Source organism: Suncus etruscus, chromosome 20 (genome assembly GCF_024139225.1).
Source record: "Suncus etruscus isolate mSunEtr1 chromosome 20, mSunEtr1.pri.cur, whole genome shotgun sequence".
NCBI classification, from domain to species: Eukaryota; Metazoa; Chordata; class Mammalia; order Eulipotyphla; family Soricidae; genus Suncus; species Suncus etruscus.
The window spans coordinates 39,988,213-40,015,855 of NC_064867.1; the positions used below are offsets into that span (position 1 = coordinate 39,988,213).

The window sequence follows — 27,643 nt, forward strand, 5'->3', positions numbered from 1 at the left end:
CTGAGTGAAATAAGTCAGAGAGAGAGAGAAAAACGCAGAATGGTCTCACTCATCTATGGGTTTTAAGAAAAATGAAAGACACCCTTGTAATAATAATTTTCAGACACAAAAGAGAAAAGAGCTGGAAGTTCCAGCTCACCTCAGGAAGCTCACCACAAAGAGTGATGAGTTTAGTTAGAGAAATAACTACATTTTGAACTGTCCTAATATTGAGAATGTATGAGGGAAATGTAGAGCCTGTTTAGGGTACAGGCGGGGGTTGGGTGGGGAGGAGGGAGATTTGGGACTTGGGTGATGGGAATGTTGCACTGGTGATGGGTGGTGTTCCTTTTATGACTGAAACCCAAACACAATCATGTATGTAATCAAGGTGTTTAAATAAAAAAAAATTATGCATTAAAAAAAATCATTAAGATAAAACATAAATTACTGGCAGATTCAAAAAATTACCAGGATTCTGGAGAAGGAAAGGGAAGGCAGATCAATGGGTAGGAGGGAACTTTATTTATTTATTTTAATTGGCTCTGCGCTCAGAAATTGCTCTTGGCAGGCTTGGGGGACCATATGGGATGCCAGGCATTGAACCCAGGTCTGTCCTGGGCTGGCTGCATGCAAGGCAAATGCCCTACCACTGTGCTATTGCCCTGCCCCTAGAAGGGAACATTTGATAGCAGTGAATGGCAGTAGGTTTTGGGGGGAAAATGCCTTTGTGGTGTAAGCACATTTTGAGGCATGATCTTGACTCCCAGATGTTTACAGTGTTTTAAGCCAATTATTTTTTCTTTAAAATGGTAAGAGATTTAGGTAGAAATTAATGTGTGATAAATAATTATACAAAAAATAAGTTTCAATGAACTCTACTTATGCCTTGTGGACAACAAGGAGTTAACCATTTCTGTCCAGTGCTCCAAGTTTAGTGTGAGACTGGAGACAATAAGACTCTTATCTAGTATTTCACTCAGCACGGGAGGGTCTCTGGAGCATTTTCAGCAGATCCCTTGGTTTCAGCTGTCCACCCACACTCATAACCTGATTTTCTCCCCACCCACTTGTAGCCCAAAGTTGATAGATCAGAATAGCAAAGGGGAAGGTAGAAACTTTTGGTGTACTTCCTGGCTGTGTTTTATGGAGCTGGCAGTTCTCTTCTTTCCTTCTTTCTTTTTTTTTTTTTTTTTTTGTCCCCCCATTCACAATACAGACCAGGAAAGGGCCTGTGTTGAGGTGTATATGGGGTGCATTTACTGTACCTCCTCTTTCTATACAGTCAGTGTAAAGAACACAGCTTGTGGTAAGCATTGGGAGGCCTTATCTTTTTTTTATTTTTTTATTTTTTCAATATGTGTATATATATATATATAAAACCACCAATACAACAGTCCCATCACCAATATCTCGTGTCCTTCCTCCCCACCCACACCCCACTTCAAAAAAAAAAAAAAAGAAACCTTGTTTGGCATCTTTGTCAAGGTCTCATGAAAAAAGTACATCACATCTAGACCAGTTCTTCTTGGGGTGGGTACGTTGTTTCTGAGCTCTGTTTTGATCATGGGTTCAAGTAGTCACAGATGATTCACTGTTGGCAGATTTCAATTATTTCCACTAAAATCTAAGAGCCCTCCTTTTTGTTACCTCTGACTATTGTCAAAGTCTGAACTCAATTTTCTAAATTTAACTTCTAATTTAATTTGCACAAACAGGTCCAGAACCCCGATTGTACATTAAAGAAACTGACACTCAGTTTTGTCGGAGGTCATAAAAAAAATAAGCAACAACTTGAAGATTAAATCTCATGCCTTTGCCACTGAAGAAATATTGGACTTAAATGTTGCCAGTTTTAGAATGGGGATTGATTTCTACCTTTACTTATGAGATCCAGCATTGCGAGAAGACAGTGAGAAGATAATGTTACCAGGATAGAAAATTTTCATCTATTACTGGGTGTTGATTAAATTATAAATTATAAAATACAAAGTCTAAAGAGATTTCACATGTTGAATGAAGCCTTCCTCGGCACTGCACTTCTAGCCCCTTTGACCGGCTGTCTGAAAACACAGGATAATGGCGGAGAAATAATTCACAAGTATTCAGTTAAAGTTTCATCAGAGTTAGCTTGCTTTATTCCCTCCTAGCTTTTCTCCTCCATGAGTCTCTGACCCTATCTGCTTAACTCATGTCTTTTTCTCAGGAGCTCTGTCTGTCTCCCTTTCTGCTGCTCCCCAGACAGACTCTCTTATTCTTTATTCAAACTAGCTGCCCAACCCAGATGTGGGTGGGTCTCATCATCCAGGTGGGATCAACATCTCAAAAGAAATCCTAGGTAAGGGTGTTGGGGGGAAGGAATACCCACAACTGGGAAGATAAAAAAAAGTCATGAAAATCAACCCTCGCTCGGAAAATTATCTGGCAAAATTGGGCAAGAAGAACCCCCTAATTCACTAAATGCAGCTTGATACTGGCCAAACTACAACTGAGATTCTGTATGGAGTCTGGAGCAGCATGGTGGAAAATATTTTTATTCATCTAAAACACACTCAGATAAAAGACCCTCCGACAAATAATGAGGGCATGTGACAAACCCATGAATGATCTGGGAATGAGTCTGTTCCGGAGAAAATTGCAGTTGGGAAGGATGAGATCATTGTCTTCCACTGGGATTAGTAGATACATAAGATTTCATTTCTTCTGTGTGCATGCAAAGGGTAAAACAGAGCCGTAGGAAGAAATCTCAAGATGGCTGCTCTCCAATCAGTAGAACATTTCTCTTTAATGAGAAGTGGAGAGCCTGCCTCTTAGAATCTTTGTTTGCCACATCTTGTGAGTTGTTCAAGGAAAGGAGAAATTCCTTGGGAGACAAGCGACACCAGCAATGATCCCTGAACGCAGAGGCAGGAGTAAGCCTTGAGCGCCTCTAGGTGTTTCCACAAACAAAACCAAAAGAAAGGATTTTTCAGGGTGGTCCTTGGTATATCATCTTTCCTCTCAAGAACTGCAGGACCCAGGCAGCACCGTTCACCCCATGAGCTGAGAATCATTAGAAACAGCCACCAGCGTCCCATCTAGGATTATAGAGCCCAGACTGGGGGTAACACCACCATTTGCCACAGTTCTATTTCCCAAGTAGGGAAAATTGGAAGACTAGGGAGGTAAGATCAATAGATCAACTAGGATGCAGGCTTGAACTGATGCCAGAAGGAAAAGACAAGGTTTTGGAGTGATAGTACAGCAGGGAGGGTGTTGTCTTGCACGCTACCAACCCAGGTTCAGTCCTCAGAATCCCATCTGGTTTCCTGAGCACTGCTGGAGTGCAAAACCAGGAATAACCACTGATCCTATCTGGTTGTGCCTCCTGGAAAGGAAGACACACAGAGAGAGACAACTTCCTTAACATTTGGAGAAGTGCCCCAACATTTGCTGAAAAGAACTGTCCTCAAACCAAAGATGAAAGGAGCAGGACAGGCCTTTCTCCTGCCACCTCCTTCAGAGAATGGATAGGTTCAAGCCTGGGTCCATGAAATCCCAGACCCTAGTTCTCAGAAGAGCAGTGGTGAGCGACAGTTTGGAATGAAACAGAAAATGGTCTGGTTTCTATTCCCTGATTAAAAAAAACTCTCCCCCTTATATGTGTCATGCAAACATCCTAATATTTGGAAAGGAGATTCAAAAGGGATTTTGTTCTTCAACTTACAAGCTCGTATACAGCTATTAATAAGAGTGCCGTCATGAGTCACTTAGATAAAAACTGTTTTCTTTTGTTTCTATCATATCTTTATTGCATTTGAATATTTGCAAATACATATGGGACAGGAGAGAAAACACAGGGCTTTAAGTATTTGTGTTGCATGTAGCAGACCCTGGTTCAATCCCTGATCCTACCAGATAGTCATTTGAGCACCATCAGGTGCGATCTCTGAGCATAGAGCCAAAAATAAGCCCTAGCACCTTTTGATTATGGCCTCAAAATAACCAAAAATATATAGGTAAGAGATTTCAATCATTGAGAACACATCTACATCTGAAATAACCAAATATGGTTCCTTATCTTATACACAATTGCATTTTTTAATTCTTCAATCCTCTCACCTTTTTTAAAGCGTAGCTTGTTTTCAATAATCATTCTATGACATTTGTAGAGAAAGGTTTATTCTTGAAAAGGAATGAGAAATCTTGCTTTTGTGACCCCTTTTTTGGAGGAATTTGTTCATACCTAGTGATGCTCAGGGGTTACTCCTGGATCAGCACTCAAAACTACACCTGGCAATGCTCAAGGGATGGTATGGGCTGCCAGGGATTGATCCTAGGTCTGCTTCCTGCAAACGAAATGCATGACCTTCTGTACTATTACTCTGTCCCCTGTCTGTACCCTTATAGCATCATTAATGCCTGATTTGATCAAGATATGAAGGACCACAGATGCCAGGGCCTCTCCCCCAGGGTGATCTTGTTTGGATTCTCTTAGGGAGCACTAGGGATCCTGGTAGAGACATAATGTTCCAGTGTTGTTCCATTATAACAAGAGTAAAGCTTTTCTTCTAAATCTGCTCTGAAGTATGAATAAGTTCACAGAAAGTGGATTTTAATGAAGTAACTCTAGCCATGGAGCATTCTAGCTCATTTGTGAGATGAGAAGCATGAAAAAAATCTACTGAAGAGAAGGACATAAAAGCAAGATGGTAGATGGCCTTAAGGGAGCCATGGCACAAAGAGATTTAAACTATTTAAACTCTCACGTGGGTTTCCAGCATTTCCTAGAATGCTTGTAAGTTCCTGGGTTCTATTTAGAGAGAGAGAGAACCAGACGGCTTTCTAGCTGGTATGGAGGTGTAAAAGTACAATAGCCCTCTCAGACAGACTGTAATGATAGAAGAAAAAATAAGACAAAAGTATTCTGCTTTGAAGACTGGCCAGACAGGAAGCTGGAATTTCAGTGGCTGCATCAGAAAAACTTTTACTCCCAGTTTTACAGGTTGGACTCTGAACAAAAATTATGTCGAAGCAGCAGAAAGCCCAACAGCTTCTAACACTGCAGCACTCAGAAACTTCCATTAGCTCTGCTGCAATGCACTCTGGTGGAAGGAAAGCTCGCAGCACAATTTTTGCATGAGGCAGAAGAGAATATCTCCTGTCTCTTGAAATACTTTTAGCTCTCTCGTATTCTGTGGCTACTTCACTGAATTCCTTCTAGCATCTTTTTCACATCTCTTTATTCCTGATGCTAAACAATCACAGATGCACCTGTCAATAGTTTAGCATCCAAAATAAAGAGATAAGTTTACTTATTTTTTTAAAAAAATTAATTATTTTTATTATAAGAAAAAGGGAAGAGAATGGGTTGGAGAGATGGTACAACAGGTAAAGAATTCACTTATCTTGCACACCCCATATGTTTCATTGAGTACAGGGCAGGAATTAACCAAGAATACTGCCAGGGCCCCCTCCCCACGTCCTACCAACAGAAAATAATGGGAGAATATTGGCAAACAAAATACTAAATCCGAATCTCAGTCACAATTCTATCTCATGAGATAAGCAGCGTTACAGTTTATGCCTCTTTTCTAGAAACTAGATGTGATTTGGGGGAAGAGGGGTCATGGTTATTCAATATTATTTTTGAAATCTTTGTTAGGTCACTTAAATAAGGATATTTTCTCTATATTTTAATGTAATAATTTTTGATGTCTGCGAAAAATATCTGATACTACTTACCATGGATTATCTAAACATTTGCCTAATTTTGGAGAACAGTTAGATTGTTTTCAAATTATGATGATGCGTTAAATGAAAATGATTCTTTCTCATACATACATGTATAAACTCACCTATGAATAATTTCTTCAAATATAAACTTCATTTAGAACTGTTTTCTGAAAAGCTGGTCACTTAGAAGCTCTTTGAATTATTCCAGCCAAAAATTAAAATCTAAGTGTAAATTGCAGACACCTTTAGCCATATCTAGGCACTCACTTTCCAGTGGCAGACATGCCCTCATCAAAGAATTCTACTCACAGTCTTAGCTCCTGTCTCTGTGTGTTTATAAAATATGACTCCATCCAAAATATATTCTGTGCTTGCTTTGGTAGAGTTATTTCTTCATTTTCATGAAGTCTACCAGTTTTAAAATCTCCAAGTATATGGCATTCCTCTCTAAGTTTCTTGGTCCATATTGCACAGATATCTCTAGAGTAAGACCTGGGCAGTTTTCCACATGTTTTTATGCTGTGAGTCTAAGCTCTCTGCAAGTAGTGCCACCTATTACTGTAGAGGTTCCAGCCAAACAAACTGGTACCAGCCTGGTCAAAAAAAGCAAGATAACTAAGACCACACCAAGTGAAATTTATGAGTGAAGTTATCTGCTCCATAGCTTTTAATTTTTTGGAATGCTTCTGATTCAACCTCCCTACCTCAATCCCATCTCCCTACAAATTCCCTAATGCAATTTTCCCATTTTCTTTCTGTTATCATACAATTTCTCTAGCTCCAGAGTTTCTCTTTTCAAAAGTCATTAATGAGATATATATGTTTCTAGAGGTTTATTCATTCCTATTAGCTATCTTCTAGATATAGTACTCCAAAATGTCCTTTTTACTGATAAATAATATTCACAGTTGTCTCAGATTATCCTTTGCAATTCCGTGATATCAGCTGTACCATCTCTTTTAGATCTTAGTTTATTTGCTTAAGCACTATTTTTTCCTCCAGGAAAATCTAGTTTTAATTTAGTTGATTTTTATCTTTTGAAAGATAAGTTCTTTGTTTAATTCACTTTTTGTTCTGTCATTTATTTCTACTCTGATTATTTCCTTTTCTTCCTTCCACTAGCTTCTTTGTTGTTGTTTTTATCCCTTCAATTAATTTTGAGATTCATTTGTGCTTTTAGTGGACCATGACCAGGCAGTATGTATCCTGGGACCAATAAAAAAGCCCTAGTCTAGGGTTTGATCTACGACCTGCACAATAACCATGATCTCTAATTCCAGAGGTCTGACTGAGACAATAGCAACTGAATGGGTCTTCTGGTAACGTAACAAAAGAGGCTATCCCAGGCTCCTTCCTAGCATCAGCACAAAAACCAAGACCACCAACCACAGAAGACGGATTAAAATGACACTGAGGGAACAGAACTTCTAGAACCACAAAGAAAGACTTCATCATAAGTTCCACTTCTTGACCTGTGCAGAGACTGAGATCTCTAGATACAGAGACCTGACTTTACCACACAGGTCAGAGCAGAAGTCTTCCATACACCACACAAACACCAAGGGGAGAGTAAATAAACCTGAAAGGAGTCCATGACAATATACTTCAAGTGGGGAGAAACCCTATATCTCTTAGGCCAAGGAAATTCCTTATCAAAACCCCAATATTTACTGTGCCTGTGCAGGAGAGAAAAAAAAGAGGCAAAAAGCGCAAAACATTTTTATTTTATTATTATTTTTCATATATTTATTTACCTAGTATTTGTCGATTTCTTTGTTTCAGTGTGGTTATTGAAGTTGTTGTCTCCACTTTTATTTATTTATTTTATTTTATTTTTCTTCTTTTCTCTTCTCCCTTTATGCGCTCTGCCATGTTTTTCATCTCAAGACCATGGCTTTTATGTGGTGCTTATCTTTATTGTTGGAGTGCTCACTGGATATTTTATTGGACACGTCTTTTTGTACTGTTGGGGTGTTTCACCTTCTTTTTCCCCTTCGTCTCTCAAACCGAGGATGAGAGCCTAGTCTAGATGGTCTAGAAGGACTGCGCCCATTTTCGGCGTATTTGATTTTTACCCCAGTTTATTACTTTCCTTCAAACAAAACCACATAAATTGAAATATCTAGTCCTGCTTCCCAATGGAGGAGGAATAAGGGAGGTACCAAGACCAAACAGGTGTAAGACCACTAAGTAGTAAGCTAGACACAGAGGGGACCACTCATTCTAGCAGCCCCCCGGGATGAGGGAGGAGGATATGGGAGGCAGGACGGGAATGGAGATGGAAGGAGGACAATTCGGTGATAGGAATTCCCCTGATTTTATGTTAATATCTACCTAAAATATTATTGTCAACGATATGTAAGCTACTATGATTAAAATAAAAATTATATTAAAAATAATGAGAATGTATGAGGGAAATGGAAAGCCTGCCTAGAGTACAGGCGGGGGTGGGTGGGGAGGAGGGAGATTTGGGACATTGGTGATAGGAACATTGCACTGGTGATGGGTGGTGTTCTTTACATGGCTGAAACCCAAACACAATCATGTATGTAATCAAGGTGTTTAAATAAAATATATAAAAAATAAAATAAATAAAAATTATATTTAAAAAAAGAAAAGAAAATGGTTGATTGGGGTTCAATTGAGTTTATATATTATTCAGGAGTTATTTATCATTCCATATTTCCCTCTTAGAGTGAACTGCTCTTTCAGTACTCTGAAATTTTATGTCTGCTATTTCATTTCCACTCTTCTCAGGGTATTCTTTTCCCTTTCAATCCTTTTTGACCCATTGATTACTCAGTAGCATGTTGTATACAATCCATCCATTCTTTCTTTTTGTTTTGTTTTGCTTTGGTGTTCAGGGCTCACCACTGGTTATACTCTCAGGGATTTTTCCTGGAAGTGCTCAGAGAACCATATGGGGTGCTGGAGATAGAATATGCCTGGGTCAGCTCCATGCAAGGCAAGTGACCTACTCACTGTGCTATCACTCCAGACTATCTCCATCTGTTTTTTTCCTTCTGTATATCAATGGTGATTATAATAAACTCTATGAGTAAATTATCTCCATTTATAAAAGATTTTTCCTATTACCTGGTAATCTTTATGAAATGGCCAAATTTTCCCTATACCCCAATAATTGAGGCATTGTTCCTTGGTCTGCTTCAACAAATATCCTGCTATTTTGGTTTAAGACTTCTAAATTTGATATCTCCTCTTCAATTTTCACCCAGGACCCCCTCACATTGTTAGGTGCCTATAAATAAATATCCAGCTGCCTTGGCCATGCTCAAAATGATGTCTGATCTCTCCTGTGACAACAGTTTGGACACTTACTGAAGTGGTTCCTATCAGAACTTCCCTTATCATTTTAACAAGTATTAGATGCTTCTTTCTTTAAAATGTACAAAATAGGATAAACTAGTCTCTCCCAGATACTAAAAAAGAAAAAAAAAGGGTTACAAAACCATACCTGGTAAGAGATCCATTCAAAATACAAGAGAGACCAGAGACTATCAATGAAACAGCACCCCAAAAGTCATTGATAGGACTTCAGATTCTACATTGCAACTCACTGGAGCTACATAGATTCACAATTATTTCCAAATGAGATATTGCAACACTTCTTCCTTCACCAACTACTGATATATGTGCATTCAGATGTTCATTTTACCAAAATAATATATTGAACAAATGAAGGCAGAAGTAAGTAATATTAACTCAGTTGAGATTAGCAAAGAGGTCAAAAATACACTCTTCTCAATACTTAGTTTAGAATATGGTTTTATTTTTATATAATTTGTTGATATTAACATGTTATCAGTTTGCATGAATTAAGAAATAAGAAATGATATTTTGGGCCCGGAGAGATAGCACAGCAGCTACCTTGCAAGCAGCCAATCTAGGACCAAAGGTTGTTGGTTCGAATCCCGGTGTCCCATATTGTCCCCTGTGCCTGCAAGGAGCTATTTCTGAGCAGACAGCCAGGAGTAACCCCTGAGCAATGCCGGGTGTGGCCCAAAAACCAAAAAAAAAAAAAAAAAAAAAAAGAAAGAAATGATATTTAGGGAGGGGTAAGAAAATCTTGTCCAGCCAGGTTGGCAGTTCAAGACCCAAGGAGGGAACTTGAACTACTTGGGTTTCTACAGTGACAGAGATATTCAAGTCACTGTGGTAGAACTGAAAGGCCGACATGGATGCATCTACAACATGCTTTAGAGACCATGTTGTAACTGGGAAAGAACCAGAATTGGCTATGTGCAAGCCATGTGCCTTACCTATCTTCAGACCTAAAATTCAACTTCTTACAAGATTAATATATATAGACATAATATTTAGCTCTTCTGGATTCTCAATAATTTAAAAATTTAAAGGAATATTGTGAACAAAATATTTGAAAGTAGTTTATTGAAGTAGATCAGGGATCCAGTGCTCTCTAAAACTCAAGATGTTTGAAATCTAACAAATCAAGTCACTGGTGCTATGTGGAATTATATGATGCTAACCAAATAAGTTTATGCATATTAGTTTATGGGTATTAGTTTTCTAAAAACAAAGATAATATTAAATTATCCAATGGAGGAGGCAAGTAGGTAACACACGCCAAGAAAAATAGACCTGGTCTTGGGAAATCTAATCACCAAATCAAATTGGATTTACTTGATCTCATTATACTATCCCAGGACATAAAAGTGTTATTGTTTTTTCAAATGAAACATAATGAAGTTAATTTGAATTTGAGTTAATACTGAAATGAATTTATGATGCCCAGTAAACATACTAATTACCCAAATTATGTTTCAAGGGACTACTTTCATTATGATAATAAAGTACACTATTAACATTTCTAGAACTTTTTTAAAACCTCAAACAATAGCAAGATCAAACCAGTTGATCTCAGGGAACAGAAAAATCTTCAATGTGTGTGTTTTTCCCAGAAATGGTGAACAATGAAATATGGAAGACTTTTGTGATTAAAAGTCTAGAAACCTGAATGTCTCCTATAAAAAAAATTATTTCTCTGGGTTAATGTTTCAAAAAGACCTGAGAACTTCAAGGCATAAAAATACCACAATTTTTAAGCATGGTCATAGGTTTAGTGGGGCATTCCATCACAGAATGCATTACAGGCCTGGGCCTGGTTCAAGAAATAATCTGGGTTGCCAAAGGCTGCCCTCTCCAGCACAGTCAAGCTCATATCCCCAACAATGGCCAGGCAATGAAGTGTCAAGTTTATGCTGAGGATCCCTACAAGTCTTTCTACTTACTATCCAATGGGAGACTATCCCAGTCCCAAGAACCAGGCCATCTACCTGGTGTCCAGGTGGAAGATGGTATTCAACCAGGAAGTGAGATTAGCCTTTTTCATGACCCAATAATTTCAAAACTAATCACGTCTGGCTCTAACAGAACTGAAGCACTGAAGAGATGGAGGATGCTCTGAACAAATACTTTATTCAAGGCCTTACACATAACATTGCATTACTTCAGGGGGTGCTTATCAAATCCCAGCTTTGTCCAAGGAGATATCCACACTAAGTTTCTTTCTGATGGGTATACTGAAGGCTTTAAAAGGACACAAGTTAACAGAGACCAAGAGAAAGCAGTTATTGGCAATGAAATCTGCTTTGTTTGTGGCAGCACAGTAAAAGCACAACATTTTCATGGACGTGACAATCCAAGAGTGCCCATTCTGCAGCCACAAATGGCCCAATGGGTCAGTTTGCCCAGTATGTGCCCAATGGCACAGTTGGTTAAACTTCATGACATCATCTACACTGTCATTACCTCCAACAGTGGCCCGGCCTTCTCTGTGGAAGTTAATGGGTCCAAGCTGACTGTGACCGGCTGATGGAAGCTGGCTTTGTCCTTGTTGTCTGTTAGCATTGTCAGCACTCAGAGTCCAGTCCAGTGTCTTTCTCAGGATCTCAGAGGAAGCATGAGCCTTCAGTTTCTTGGTACCATGTACAAGGTGCACATTTTGGCCAAGCTGGCAGCTGAATTGAGCTGAGTTGAGGTCATTCTAGAGAAGGTAGTGGAAAACACCAATAATATCCTGTGTTCACTCATGCCTGATGTGGTGTAATGACAAGGGACATGGTAGCAGAAGGCCAGGAAATCAGCATGATTGAGGCCATGCAAATGCAGAACAGCAAGACCACAGGCAAGACCAGCAAGAAGGAGACACAGTGGGAGAAGGGACCTGCTGGTGGAGCTGGAGTAGGAATTTCTAGCCTCCCAGGTCTTGACTCCATCTTAACATGCCTTTGTATCCAGCCCCTTTACACTCAACTGGTTTTGGAAGCATCTTGCAGGGATACCCCTGGGTGCCAAAGACTTCTTCACATGGTCCTATTTATTCTCCACAGAGTCAAAAGCCAATGGTTCTGCCAAAAAATTTTAAAAAATCTCGCCAATGGAAATTGTTTTTAATAGCATTATACATACTATTTCTACTTCTGCTGAAACAATTTCCAACAGCAAAATGAAAATAAAAATGATCAGGAGAGATGAAGTCATGAAATTTTCCTATACATGGATGTACATGGAATCTATTATGCTGAGTGAAATAAGTCAGAGAAAGAGAGAAAGACGCAGAATGGTGTCACTCATCTATGGGTTTTAAGAAAAATGAAAGACATTCTTGCAATAATAACTTTCAGACACGAAAGGAAAAGAGCTGAAAGTAACAGCTCACCTCACGAAGCTCACCACAAACAGGGATGAGTTTAGTTAGAGAAATAACTATTTTTGAACTATCCTAATAATGAGAATGTATGAGGGAAATAGAAAGCCTGTCTAGAGTACAGGTGGGGGTCGGGTGGGGAGGAGGGAGATTTGGGACATTGGTGAGGGGAATGTTGCACTGGTGATGGGTGGTGTTCTTTACATGACTGAAACCCAAACACAATCATGTATGTAATCAAGGTGTTTAAATAAAATATATATTAGAAAGGAAATGGTAAATTCACAGGCAACCAATAAGTCATCTAGAAAAAAAAGAAAAAATGTTCTTTAATCAAAAAAGAACAAGAAAAGAAAAGAAAGATGAACATTTGTCTAAAAAAATCAAAGCAAGAACACTAAATGAGTACAAGGAAGAATTGTATCTAATAGACACAGTCAGTATATTCTATCCTCAAACACATGAATATATACATTCTTTTCCAATGCACATGGGACATTCTCCAGGATAGATTACAAACTGGGACACAACTCAAACACTCACAAAAATAGAAGTCATATCAAGTATCTTCTCAGACCACAAAGACACAAAAGTAAAAATTGTTTTGGTTTTTGGCTTTCTTTTTGGATCACACTGATTGGCACTCAGGTGTTACTCCTGGCTTTGCACTCAGAAATCACTCCTCGTAGGTTCAAGCAACCCTATGGGATGTAGAGGGTCTAACCTGGGTCAGCTGCCAGACAAATATCCTATGTGCTGTGCCATCACTCCAGTCCCAGAAACCAATCACTTTTGAAAAAAGTGAGAAAAAGGAAAAATATTCTTTTCTTTCTTTTTTTTTTTTTTTGGTTTTTTGGGCCACACCCATTTGATGGTCAGGGGTTACTCCTGGCTAAGTGCTCAGAAATTGCCCCTGGCTTGGGGGAAACCATATGGGACACCGGGGGATCTAACTGCAGTCCTTCCTTGGCTAGCGCTTACAAGGCAGACAACTTGCCTCTAGCGCCACCTTGCTGGCCCCAAGGCAAAATATTTTAAAACTAAGTGACAAACTCTTATATAACATTTACTTCAGAGAGAAAATCAAAAAATAAATCCAAAGATTGCTCAAAATAAATGAAAATACTACCAGAGCCAATTGGATACTGAAAGTATTACAAAGGGTAAAATTTATAACTATTCAAGCCACTCCAGGAAGAAGTAAAAGGCTCAAATCAATGGCCTATTCTCACAACTACAGAAACTAGAAAAAGAACAACAAATGTATTCCAAGTAGAAGGTGGAAGAAAATAAAAATTAGAGTGGAAATCAATGACATAGAAAACAATATAACAATACAAGGGGTCAATAAAACTCGAAGTTGTTTCTTTAAAAAGAATAATCAAGATTAATAAATGCTAATGTGTTAATTACTTGGTAATTTGCTAATTACTTGCTTAGTTAAACTATTCAAGTAAAAAGAAAGAAGACAAAGTGGATCAGAGATAGCACGGAAGAAATAACAACAGACACCTCAGAAATTCAAAACATTTCAAGAACAATTTTCTATCTCCAAGAACGAAAACTTAAAATAAATGATGAATTCTTAGAATTATATAAACTTTCAAGACTGAATCAAAGGGAAATAAAAGGTCTCAATAGAGATATTTTTAAGTAAATAAGTTGAAATTAATTAAAAATCTCCCCAGGTACTAGGTCTTTTCACTAGTGAGTTGTACCAAAATTTTAAAGAAAATTCAATGCCTAATTGTAAGCAATTGACTCCAGATTTTGATTCTAGCCTAGGTTCAGACATTTTACCAAGAAAATCCTGTGACTCAGATGGTCTCTGGGCTGATTATAACTGTAGATTTTAAGATCATCTAAATGCAGAGTAAGAAATAAATTATTTGTAGCAAACCCATAATGCATTCTCTCCTCTTCCTGGGTGATGAGGTCAAGCATGGAATTATGGAAGGAGGAAAGAAAGTAATGAGGCCAAATCTCCTTATAAATTTGCTAATGACAGTAATAATAGACCATCTGACAACTATAATAATACTATTTGCTAGTAGAAGAAGCTTTGACTATGGAATGCTTTTGCCAGATATGTCAGCTCTGTTTGTTTATGGTAAACAAACCCAACTCTGTTAGCTTATGGTAACTAAGCTCAAACACAATGGATTTATAGAACATGGCTCCCTAAAGAACATCATGTAAACTATGTAATTGTGTGAACAAAAAATTGAGATTGAACGGTGAGTGCAACCTGCCTCTTTTGTATAAATACAGCCAAGTACATTTCTTCAAGTTCTCATATGTTAATGGGGCCAGAGGGCACCTCAGCAAGAAAGAACTGGCAGGGGTGTATGTTAATGGCTTTAGACTTTCCTCTTTACACATGCATCATGATAAATTCTATTCTTTAAGTTATTAATTAGTCCTAATGCTAAATAGGACCCTGTGATTTGTATGAATATGCTCAGCAGTTCCTTTGTGTATGAGACTTTTACATATGAAATATTCTGTAATTAGAGTCCTTTAGCCATCATTTTCTAGCACTGCTTTTTATAGATCTACTCACCAGCTACATCAACCAATAGCCAGACCTAGAAACATGCATTCCTCAATGCCAATGGCTTTTTCTATACTCAATTCATATGTTCCCTTTGCCTGAAAGTTTCCCTTTGAAAAATAACCAATCTCTTTTTTTTTTTTTTTTTTTTTTTGGTATTTGGGCCACACCTGGTGGTGCTCAGGGGTTACTCCTGGCTGTCTGCTCAGAAATAGCTCCTGGCAGGCACGGGGGACCATATGGGACACCGGGATTCGAACCAACCACCTTTGGTCCTGGATCGGCTGCTTGCAAGGCAAACACCGCTGTGCTATCTCTCCGGGCCCAATAACCGATCTCTTAAGATGCAACTCAAGCATCATGTCTCTGAGAAGTCCCCTTAGACAGTCAGTTCACCCTCCTCTCTGTGTTCCACAGATACCATCATGGATGCTCTATCACATTGTTTCAGGGTTTCAGGGTTGATTTTAAAATCAAGTTTGGTATTTACCTAAGTATAGAAACTTGCTTCTTCAATTATTAAAGGCATGTAATTTTCCCTGGTTTTCACCGATGAAGGATTTTCATCCTATCCCAAAGCTTAGTCCAACTTTTGACTTTATCATTGCTTGTAAACTATATTTTTTGTTAAAAATAAGTAAGTTCCTGTGAATTCTTCCATCAGATTAGACCAAGTTTGGCTTCATTTATCTTGTAATGCCCAGTATTTCAGAAAATATAGTACAATTGTAATACTGAGGAAGTGGGGGCAACTGGTGGCTAAGGTGAGCCTATTCCTCCCTTGGACTTGATACAGGCTCTAATGTTCCCAGGACTAATGGGAAAGAGGAACCTTAACATGTAGATGCATGCACTGAAATTTGTGTTCATTAAGCCACATGCAAGTGTGAGCTACCCATGGTACTCACAGGTGTCAATGGGTTAATCCCAGAAAAGGCCAACCCTGTTGTCACACAGAACTAAAGAGCCAAAATGAACACAGCCTCTGGAAGGATTCATCCTAGATCAGGTGACACTGCAGTGAGATGTCAGTCCTGCAGTGCGTAGAAGCCACAAACACTGTCCTGTAGAGATATCAATATGATCAAGAGTTAAACCTAAGTCCAATTTCTCAACTGTAGCCTTGATCATGGGCCCTCTGGAAAAAATAAGCTTTTGTGAACATATTCCTTTTGTGATCAGAAAAGGAGTCAGCTGCAGTGGAACAATTCTCGGGCTGCAGAATCAGACAAAAGACTGTAGGAGGGATTCACCAGTATGCCTGATGCCAATAGACCATATTGGACACACAAGCCACCGACTGGGAAAGCCAAGCCCGGAAATCAATATAATACTACTTCCTCTTTAGGTTACTTTTGTAAGGGTCCCCAGAGATGTAGCTATAAAGTAAGAATGGCTTTGCAGTCTAGATTTGTGGTGATGTAGCACTAAGATGGATGAAAATTCTGGGAGAACCCCAAGCCTACAGTTTTTATCCTGAATCTACTGAGTCAGCCATGTCATATATCGTATATACCAGTTTCCCACCATACTTTTCCCAACACCCAACATTGGACTTCATACTAATGAGAATCAAAGACACATCAGAAATAAGTGTTCACAAAATCATTTTCTCTATGTGTGAGTTAGAAGAAAATCCTCAATGAACAACAATAACAACAAAGGCTATAAAAATCATATTATAATAAATTAGTTGGGCAAAACTGGTTCTAGAAATGTTTAGGATGAACTGGACTGGATGAAGAAAGAAGGGGCAGAGGCAAGCAGAAGATTTTTCAACATGTAAAGAAATGATGGGGCCGGGCGGTGGCGCTAAAGGTAAGGTGCCTGCCTTGCCTACGCTAGCCTCGGACGGACCGCGGTTCGATCCCCCGGCGTCCCATATGGTCCCCCCAAGCCAGGAGCAACTTCTGAGCACATAGCCAGGAGTAACCCCTGAGCGTTACTGGGTGTGGCCCAAAAACCAAAAAAAAAAGAAATGAATTGCAAATTGGAAAGGCATGCAATTCTCTCTAGCTGTAGGACAATATTGGGAGAGGACTCAATGAGTTCCCAGAGAAACATGGAAGGTTCTGGTTGTCACTGCCAGATGCAGGGAAGTCTCAGTAGACTCTCAGCCTTTGGCATCACATGCATCACATTGTGACTAATGGAATTTTTGGCCTTTGTAGCACACAAGCACCAGTTCTGTGAAGCCAGCAGACATCAGACACCACATACTGTCTGAGAATCACAGGAGGAGGAAAGGGGAGCTGGGAGGTGCTGAACTCTTTAGGCATATGGTGAATGGTGTATTTGGTCTTCATACGAGTCTGTCTGGGAGCTCCCAAAACTCCAGTTTTCCCGAGTGATGTCAGTTCTCAAAGTATCTTTTGTGATATGACTGAGGTGGCTCTGGACAAGACTGAGGTTGGGGCTCTCCTCAGGATACTAGAGAAGTCAGTCACATGACTGACTTGGAACTCTGATCTGTTTGGAGGCCCTCACAAACTGTACCCAGGGATTCTCAGGGCCCCTCCTGGTGACTCAACCAAGTGAGTTGAGCTGATGTCAATGCCAGGGCCTCTGGATATGTTGCTACTTGGGTCCTGCAGTGCCACGGATACCCTGGTCACCTCAGCATGCTGGGAACCTCTAGGACATCACCTACATTTCTCTGACGTTTTGGGAGGAGAAAGGGACTCAACAATCCTCCATATCCAATGACTAACAACTATCTGCCCATATACCAATATCATCGTCAAGCTTCCAAATGAAGGTTTCAGAGACTGTGATAGTGAATCTGCTCCCTGGGAGACCCCAAATTTCAGGAGGACAGGAAATTTTTTTGTTTGGGACTCACACTATGCATTTCTTTGTCTGATTGATTTTTATCCTCTAATATTTGTCTTTGTCCTATAGCAGTAGTCTAGAGAGTTAGTGCACTTCTAGAATTCAGTGAACCCCAATGAAGGGATTTGGTGACCTGTGACCTCTTGTCAGGATTAACAACCTAGATGTGAGATTGACATCTGAAGACAGGATGGCAGTGAACCCTGACTCTTGGGTTACAAATCTGTCACAGTCACAAAGTGTCAGAATGGGGGTGAATTGTGGGATTCCCCGGTGGTACTGAGAACCACCATCTGGGAAGCAAAACCCACGCATCAGACTGGAGGACAGAACCTTAAAGGGGATAAGTTGAAGTGTCATCCAGTTTTTCTGGAGTGGAGAAGGTTTATGTATGCACCTCTGTATGCCACTTCAGATCTTTAGACTTTTGGAAATCCAGAGTTTCAGAGCTCTTTTTGTTAGCCTTCATACCCCCTAAATCCAATAATTTCCATTTTCTGGACATTTCACTACCTAAATTAATCCACTGAGAAGAAATCAAACACTATAGGCAAAAGGGAAGCAAAAAGACTTTGTTTTTAGAACAAACTTTTGACCTGTTTGCTCAACACTTCTCTGTTAGGTTGGCCAATGTCATGCTGCCTTAGACAGGTCAACCCATTCTCTATTGTGACCTCCCATGCTCATGCTTGACGTGAGCTTCCTCTTCTAGCCACAAACACTTTTCCAATACTCCTACACTCAGCCCCACTGTGCCAGCCCCATTCCCAATTTGCAGGGCCACCCAAGTCAGCCTGTTGCTATTCACAGCCGAGCCCCCTCACTCAAGTCCCCTGGCTTCTTTAGGGACTGGATAGCCAGTCCCCAACAGCCTTTCTGGCTCTGCCCTGAGATTTCAGAGGAACTCTCTTGCCACTTGTCACCATCCACCCAGAAACCTTCACCATGCTCTCAGCCTTGTCTCCAGGAATGATGTTTTTGGACTGCAGCTAGTTCCTTCAAGGGTAGAAAGTGAGAGCTTTACAAGGCCTGAAACAACATAGCATGTGGGCCCAGAGACATAGCAGTCAGTTGTCACAACAAATGGGTATGTACAGAAGAAAAACAGGATTTCTTACTAGCGCTACTTTTTTGCAGTTTCTCTTTTTTTTCTTCCTTTTTTTCCTCTTATAGCTTTAATTTTTTCATTCAGTCAACAAAATTTACAATTGTGTTTATAATAGGGTTTCATGCAGACAACACTCCAACACCCTCCACAAGAGTGTCTGCTTCCCTTCGTCACAGTCTCAGGATTCCCCCTTCTTACCTCTATAATCCTCTTCCCCAACCCCCTGCCATGATAAACTCATTTTAGTATTCTGCTTTTGTTTTTGGCCACACCAGCTGACGCTCAGGGGTCACTCCTGGCTACGCACTCAGAAATCACTCCTGGCTCAGGGGACTATATGGACTGCCAGGGATTGAACCCTGGTTCGCTCTGGGCAGCCACGTGCAAAGCAAATACCCTACCACTGTGCTATTGCTCCACTCCCTCATTTTAGTATTCTTAAGTGTTCTATATTTGTTGCCTTTTGGTTGTTTTTAATTTAATGTCATGTGATTAAATATCAAAATTTTTAATTTTTAATAATATGTTTAAAGCCTGTATCATGACCACCAGTATCTAACCTTGTCTCATCTGAATTTCTTTCTACAAACATCTTCAGAATTTTGGAAATTCTACCAAGCAGATGTTTATTATGGTAAAAAAAAAAAAAAAAAAAAGAAACAATTTTGCTGAAATTTCAGATTCAAAGCGTGTCAGGTGGACTTTGTTTTCCTGTGCCTCACGACCTAGACATCACAGAGCTGCCATAATTATATGCTCAACTCTCTTCTGATATAAACAATTAGCCGCAAACAGATATATTTTGTTTACATCTTGATACAGACCTCTGCTTTCTCAGTACCAGACCCAGAGCTGGTCTCTTACAGGTGTAGAAATAAACAATCAATGTTGTCAAATTTTTAAGTACAGAAGATGGTAAAAAAAACTACCTATAATGAAACCTGAAATATAAATTCCTTCAAGTGAGGGCTTGTCTACTTGTATTGGTCCACACTCGCCTGCCAGTTGTTGGTTTGTTATTTTTTTTAATTGATGAAAAATGTCTACTCTGTGCTCACACTTCCATCAATGATATACCACAGAGTCTTAGGACCTCACTGTAAATTACTGGCATTTCCACTCGGCTTTGGTTTGACAGCTCGAGTGGAATAAATAGTTAAAATGGTTCATTGGCTTTCTGTAGATGGAGATAATAATTTCACACAGACTGAAGGTAATGGTGATATTGAGAAAAATTTTCTTTTTTTGTGACTTCTCTATTGGGATAGATGGAGAGTATTTAATCCTTTATAGAACTCAGGCAATTTCTCTCAACTGTGCACAGATGAAGATACTATTGTAAGTAGATGAACTCTGAGTCAATTCTAGGCTTGTTTTCCTGTAAAACACTTGAGATGGGTGTCTTTCAAAAGCTCAAGATAAGGAAATCTCTTGTTTGTAAGAACATGTTTCTGGAGATTAACACCACATCCCGAAGATAAAGATTCAATTTGCGATGGAAAAAAAATGAGCCAGACTGTTTAATAATCTCTAAACCTTTTGTTCAAAGACCTCATTTGACTACCCTAAGAGAGAAGAGATTATACCTTCTGAAGGTGATTTTTCTCATGAATTATTATCTTGGGTTTTCAAACTGCCTGAGTTCCCTTCTATTCAGAGACATGGAATGGATCAGAATCAACTCTTAAGCCCAGGATATGCCACTCACTGGAGGGAAAACATCCTAAATAGCCTATGTCAGGGGCTGGCTTGGACAACCACCAAGACCCACATAAGCAGTGTTTATTTTTTTGGTGAACCTAAATGGTGATTCTCAGCAAGGGATGACTTTTATCTCTTAGTAGCTGTTTGGACATACCTAGGAAAACTGTGATTGTACAGTGGATAGCAGACAGAGATCTGCTGGCATCCTTGTTGATAGGAAAGCTGAAAAACTACTAGCCATCAAAGGTACCCTGTCACCAAACAACCCAGCCCTTATATCACTAGTACCAACATATGAGAAACCCAATTCAGGCTACACTATTTATACAATTCCAGTGTTTTTTCTCCCAAAATAGCAGTGTAATGATCATTGAGATCACTGGCTGAGTCCTCAATGTTCCAAACATAAGATATACACATGGCAATGAGTGATGAGTGAAATGGATCTCGAAGGAATTAGGAAGCTCAGTTCTCCTTCAGCGATTCTCAATCACAGTGGAATGACACAGCACAGCAACCACTTGGGTCACCTTCGGTTTTGAATTAATAAGTGTCAAGGGTCAAGTTAAATTTTAACTACTTTTAAATTTGAAATGCAGAGATGCCAGGGTTAACGATGTCTCTCGCTGTCAATCTTAAGATTTTTTTTTCTCTACAATCTTCTTAGGAACACACTGCTTAGTTGGGGCCAAGTGAAGATAGCCTTTATTTTGAAGTTTTAAAATATTTTTGACATATAATATTTTTTAATCTGAAGGGGTGGAAAATCTTAATTTGATATACTCATTTATAACAATATGACTACCTACTTGAAGAGATATTTAGCACCTCTGTCATGTTCACTAATTATATTTATTTTTAGTGGTCATGATAATTACATTTTAATCTTGCCCCAAGTTTGACTGTAGTGCAATATAATTGTTTATATTCATTATATTGAGCATTAGATCTTTATAGTTTATTTACTACTCATTGCAAGTTTGAATCCTTAAACACCAACTATCTTATTCCCTGCCTCCCATCCAGGTAAAATATCATTCCTCTCCTCTTTTTGTAGAATCCACACAGAAGTAGAACCATTGAGTACTGCATTTTTTGACTGGCTTATTTCATTTAGCATGAGGCGACCAGGGTGGATCTATATTGTTGCAACTAGCAAAATGTTCTTTCTCATATTTGAATGATGTGCTACTAAGAATTCGGCCACTGCATCTCCAGTGACTGCTGGCAAGAAAGTCGCATCAGGTGGATGCAACCTCCCAATAAACCCTTTATACACCAACCTTGAGGACTCTAGCTGGAATGGGGCTCCAAGGACTCCAAAAGCAGGTTTTAAGACCAGAGCAGTAAACAGGCCCCTCCCCCAAGTTCCCCCACTTTGTTTCCAGCCTCTGCTGGCAAGAAGCCCTTACTTCCGCTCAGTAGAGGTGAGTTGGAACTGCAAATATACACTCAGCCCATAGTCCTGTTGTCACATAAGCTTCTCAGACACTTCAGTTTATACCAGAACTAATGCCTCATTAAAAAAAAGATCTTTTATCAAGGGTTGGAGTGATAGCACAGTGGTAGGGGATTTGTCTTGCACATGGCATCCCATATGGTCTCCTAAGCCAGGAGCAATTGCTGAGCACATAGCCAGGAATAACCCCTGAGAGTCACTGGGTGTGGCCCATAAACCAATAAAAAAAGGTCATACATCTTGTCCAAGTAGGTTTTATTCCAAGATGTACCAAGTATGGTTTAACATACTGAAATTATCCAAATAACATACTCTATCAACAAAATAAAAACCATATCAATAGGTGCAGAGAAAGTAATAAGGTCCAACACACATCCATGATAAAAACTCTCAACAAAATGGAAATGGAAGGCACTCATCAATATAGTCAAGGTCAACTACCACAATTAATGACAAATATTACACCCAATGAGAATAAACTAAGCCTTTCCTCTAAATTCTGGCACAAGACAAGGCTGTCCTCTCTCACCACTCCTATTCAACATAGTACTGGAAGTACTTGCCATAGCAATTAGACAAGAAAAAGTTATCAAGGGAAATCCAGATAGGAAAGGAAGAGGTCAAGCTCTCAATGTATGCAGTTGACAGGATACTATCTTTAGAAAACCCTAAAGATGCTTGTTACTCCACCCTGGATTTACGTGTAGCGACCTGAGACCCACCCATTTCTGGGAGGGGTCTTGGGAACCAGATATTAGGTGTGACCTTACCTGCAAGACCCTGCCCATTCCTGGGAGGGGTCTTGGAATAGGTAGATAAACCCTGGAGCCAGGGGAGTCGGCCCTTTCGGCCCTGCTGAGCTTGCTGGCTTTGGGGTCATGGAGGCCAAAGGGAAGATGGCTAAAAGGAGTTTAAGATGCAGGGCCAAGAATAACTAGTGCTTGAAAGGTTATGAGTAGGCCACACACACATGTGGCGAATAGGGCATGAATAAAGCTGATGCTTCCTGAAGCCTGCCTGTGAGTGAGTGATTTTGCGTTTCACCTGGGCCTGGAACTCGCCGGCTGAATGGGGTTGCAGAGCCACGTGGCCTGGGGTGGCAGAGAAAAGAATCTCTCCATCCATCGCCATCCAGCCCCATCGTTATTTATTTAACACAACAGATGCTAACAAAAAGCTTCTAGAAACAATAGATTCATATAGCAAAGTGACAGTCTACAAAATTAACATGTGAAAATCAATGGCCTTTCTTATATACCAATAATACTAGAGAAAAATGGTCATTAAATAAACAATCCCATTCACATTAGTGCCACACAAACTCAGATACCTAGGAGTCAACTTAACTAATGATGTGAAGGACCTATACAAAGAAAATTACAAAACATTGATTTAATAAAGGAGGATGTAAAGAAATGGAAACACATACACTGTTCATGAATTGGGAGGATTAACATCATTAAAATGCAATACTCTCCAAAGTATTATACAGATTTAATACAATTCCTCTAATGATACCTATGACATTCTTTAAAGGGTTAATGGTATAAAGCACTTACTACTTTTTTCCATATTCCTTATGCTAAGTTTGCATTTCTTTGATTTCTTTTTCTTTATATTTATGCCTGCACTTGAATATCTGTGATTTTCCAGCGTCACTTACTGTTTACAACTCTTAAGGTATTTTCTTTGCGGTTACCATGAAAATTATACAAAAGATCTCACCGAGTCTTTTCACTTATCAACTTATCTTTATTCGTGTGAATCTTCCTACTTTTTTATTCATCCATTTCTAATTTTTATATTGCAATTCCCCTCTTACTATGTTGTATCTTAATTTACAAATTGAAGTAGGATTCTTTTTCTTTTTACCTTTTTTTTTTTTTGCTAAAATTACTGATCACAATCTGTCAATTTATTGCCACTGCCAGAATTTGTGTACTTTGCTTCACTAATTGTTATCCTTGTACTCCGTTGGAAGAATTATTTTCAACAATTTTTGTAAGGCAGGTCTAGTCCTGGTAAAATTCCTTTGCATTTGTCATTCTATTTCTTCCTGTCACAAATATGTCATTTCAGAATTTACAGGCCGATACAATAGCTGCTGATGAGAAGTTTGCTATTTGCTTCAAGAAGGCTTTCAACTTTACTATTTTTCTCAACTGCCTTTAAATGTTTGCCTTTATCATTGACTCATGTAGTTTTATTGTAAGGTCTTAGAGGAGGTCTTTCACACTGAAATAACAAGTATAGTCTATCAACTACCTAGATTTGTTTTAGCACTTCCTTCTTAGATTTACAAGGTTCTCTGCTATTTCTTTATTAAATGGGCTTTCTGGGCCAGCCTTCACCATCTCAGCATGCCTAACTCTACTTCTCAGACCTTCAGCTTGCTCATCCAACCACCCGGATGAACATGGCTGACGTCTTTGGAAATGAAAGCAGGTTTCCTTCCCATCTGGCTGAATTCTGGCAACCTACACAACCTACCTTCACCATATTAGTGGGCAATCTCTACATCTCAGACCCTTTGCTTGTTCATTCAAAAAAACAAGGCCAACATCCACTCTTTTTTCCCATAACTCCATATGTCATTGTTTATTATTGTCATTGTTGAATAGTACAGTCATATATGTTCATCACACATCACTCTGCACACATATCTCCTGTCCCTGTGTGAAGAGCAGCAGAGTAAAAAATAAGCAACATCCAAATTTCTCAAAGATTCCCAAAAAAGTCTACAAAGATTTACTGTCAACACAACAGGAGCTTTGCAAATACAGTAGAAAAGTTGCATGGAAGTCCATGTCTTGGATGTAGATGACCCGGATTTGATCGCTGGCATCCCTTATGGTCCCTTGAATCTACTAGGTGTGACCTCTGATCACAGAGCCAGGAGTAACTCCTGAGCATTACTGGGTATGACCCAAAATCCAAAATAAAAATTTTAAAATGATCTCTGAAATGTGGACTATCAAAAAAATTAAATCTACCATTTCATTTTTATTTATAACAGTAATTATAACAATAGTCAAAGGCAAAATAACAATAGTCAAAGGCATCGAAACTGGAGATTCTGTTTATAGAAATGAGCTTACATCATCAAACAGGGAAACGGGATGGATTCTTGGAATGATGTTGGAGAAAAGCATCTGATGATCTATGCAGTTGATGGTATGATGTAGGCAGTAAAAAATATAACATCATTATATTGCAATCAAAAATATTTGTTATAAAAAGCATCTGTCCTGGGCCCAGAGAGATAGCACAGCGGCGTTTGCCTTGCAAGCAGCCTATCCAGGACCAAAGGTGGTTGGTTCGAATCCCGGTGTCCCATATAGTCCCCCATGCCTGCCAGGAGCTATTTCTAAGCAGACAGCCAGAAGTAACCCCTGAGCACCGCCGGGTGTGGCCCAAAACAAAACAAAAAAAAAACAAAAAAAAAAGTATCTGTCCTTTTTCCTCTATTCTCCTTTAAGAAACTTACTCTTTTTTTCAGTGGAGTATAATGTGTTTTGTAATGTTTCATCCCTTTAAAAATTTCTATTTTCTTTCCTCTCTTCCACAAATTTAATTCCTAAATTCCTAACCTCCAGATCATTTATGCTCTTTCCTAACTTTCTGGACTTTCTAAAGCAGTACTAATCTCATTTATTGGGTATTTTTAGTTGTAGAATATTTGGGTGGTTTTCTTTTTATAATAGAATTTCAATCTTTTTAGTGAAGCACTCCTATAATTGCTTTAATGCTTGAATTCACTAAATTGCCTAAATTTTCTTGTAGTGTACTGAATTTCTTTGGAGTCATTATTTTGAATTCTTTGATCAGTTTGATGAAAATCTATTGCTTTGAGTTGAGTGCTAGAACATTGTCATTTTATTTTCATGATACAATAAGTTTTCATAGTCCTTAATGAAAAGTATTTCTATCATAGCATTTGTAGCAACCAACAACTTCCTTAGTTAGAGAGGGGTAGTTTACTTTTATCCTAACTCCTAAGCAGCTTGACAATTAGAAAAACTTTTTGGCTTTTGATTCCCAGAATGTCTCTAGGAATCATAAGAGTTTCTGGTTTCTCTTATCAAAGCAGTTCAGGTTGGAAATGTAAGTAGAAAAAAGCTCTCATGAGGGAAGGGCAGAGTGATGGCGCAGAAGTAGGGTGTTTGACTTGCACGTGCTAACCTAGGGCGGACTGAGGTTCAATCCCTCAGTGTCCCATATAGTCCCCCAACCTGGAGCAATTTCTGAGTGCATAACCAGGAGTAACCCTTGAGTGTCACCAGGTGTGGCCCAAAAGCAAAACAAACAAACAAACAAACAAAAGCTCTCATGGGAAGAACAATTGGCAGTGGAGAGGTGTTGCAATGGTCCTCAAACTATGGCCCGCAGGCCACATATTGTATTTATTCCCATTTTGTTTCTTCACTTCTAAATAAGATATATCCAGTGTGCATAGAAATTTGTTCATAATTTTTGTATTTACTATAATCTGGACCTCCAACAGTCTGAAGGACAGTGAACTGGCCCCCTGTTTAAAAAGTTTGAGGACCCCTGTAACAGTTAGAGACTTAATAGTTGGGGCATTTGGTATGCCCACAACCTGGCAGGATTCCTGGAGCAGGGGGTCCCAGAAGCCTAAGGGAAGACATTTTTCCTGAAACCCAAGAGACAGCAGCAATAGTAACCTAAAATTTCAGGATGATGATGATAAAGACCAGGCATTTTTATTACATGTCAAAGAATCACAAGAGAACAAATGTGCACATTCAAAACCTATAGCATTTCTGAAGAGGATCCCAAGCTAAGGTGGGCTAAGTTCACAGAGAGAAGCAAGAAATAAGCTCAAGGTCAGGTGAAAGGATCACAAGTAAAATGAACAACTTAGAAGTCCAAATAGGCTCTTTCCTTCCTGGAAGCCAGGAGGCTCTAGCAGCATGGGGTTCGGCAGGCTTCCGCCATGCCAGAGGCCTTCTTAACCAGGCCTGGGGTTGGGGGGGGGTGCGGGATTTGGGTGACCCCAGCACCCTTCTACTGCCTTGCTCCAGATCTCCAGGGCTTCCCCGGGGCCACATGCCTGGGCAAGCCAGCAAGGTGGGTCCCATGGCAGAGCTTGAAGGTAACCTAGGCTTTCCCCCATTCTCCACTGGGCTCCTTAGGGAGGGTCTGGGTGGGGCTCTGAACTTCCGGCTTCCCAGCTTCAATGTTTAAGGAGTCACATAAATCTCATGGCTTTAGATTGCTTTGTGTACTGCTAAGAAATGTTATAATATACTACAATCTGGGGACTTGTGGACAAACTAATTGTACATGGGTTCTGCCTTATTTTTCTTAATGTTCTTTGACTGTAAGTTCAATATTTAGATGTCAGCAAGGGGATTTCTCCTGAGAACTCTGCTTTTGGGCGATTGTCCTTCCACTGTAACTTTACCTTGTCCTCTTTGCATCATTGTTCTCATAATTAAAAATAAAAAATTAATAAAAAAAAGAAGTCCAAATAGGCAAAGTTCTAGCAAATTGAGTCAAATCTCTCTCTTTATCTCTGTCTCTGTCTCTATCTCTATCTCTCTTTCTCACACTCTCTCTTACTCTAGCAGGTTCTTTCCC

At 39.4% G+C, this 27,643-nt stretch overlaps 1 non-coding gene and 1 pseudogene across 1 annotated transcript; one reads left to right on the forward strand and one right to left on the reverse strand.

Moving 5' to 3' along the window:
• Positions 1–1,173: 1,173 nt before the first annotated feature.
• LOC125998456 (small nucleolar RNA SNORA51) lies at positions 1,174–1,305 on the reverse strand. Its single transcript, XR_007492024.1, has one exon. It is a non-coding gene; the product is annotated as a small nucleolar RNA SNORA51 (small nucleolar RNA).
• A 9,475-nt stretch (positions 1,306–10,780) lies between these two features.
• Positions 10,781–27,643, forward strand: part of LOC125997929 (propionyl-CoA carboxylase alpha chain, mitochondrial-like) — a 136,798-nt pseudogene continuing 119,935 nt past the window's right edge.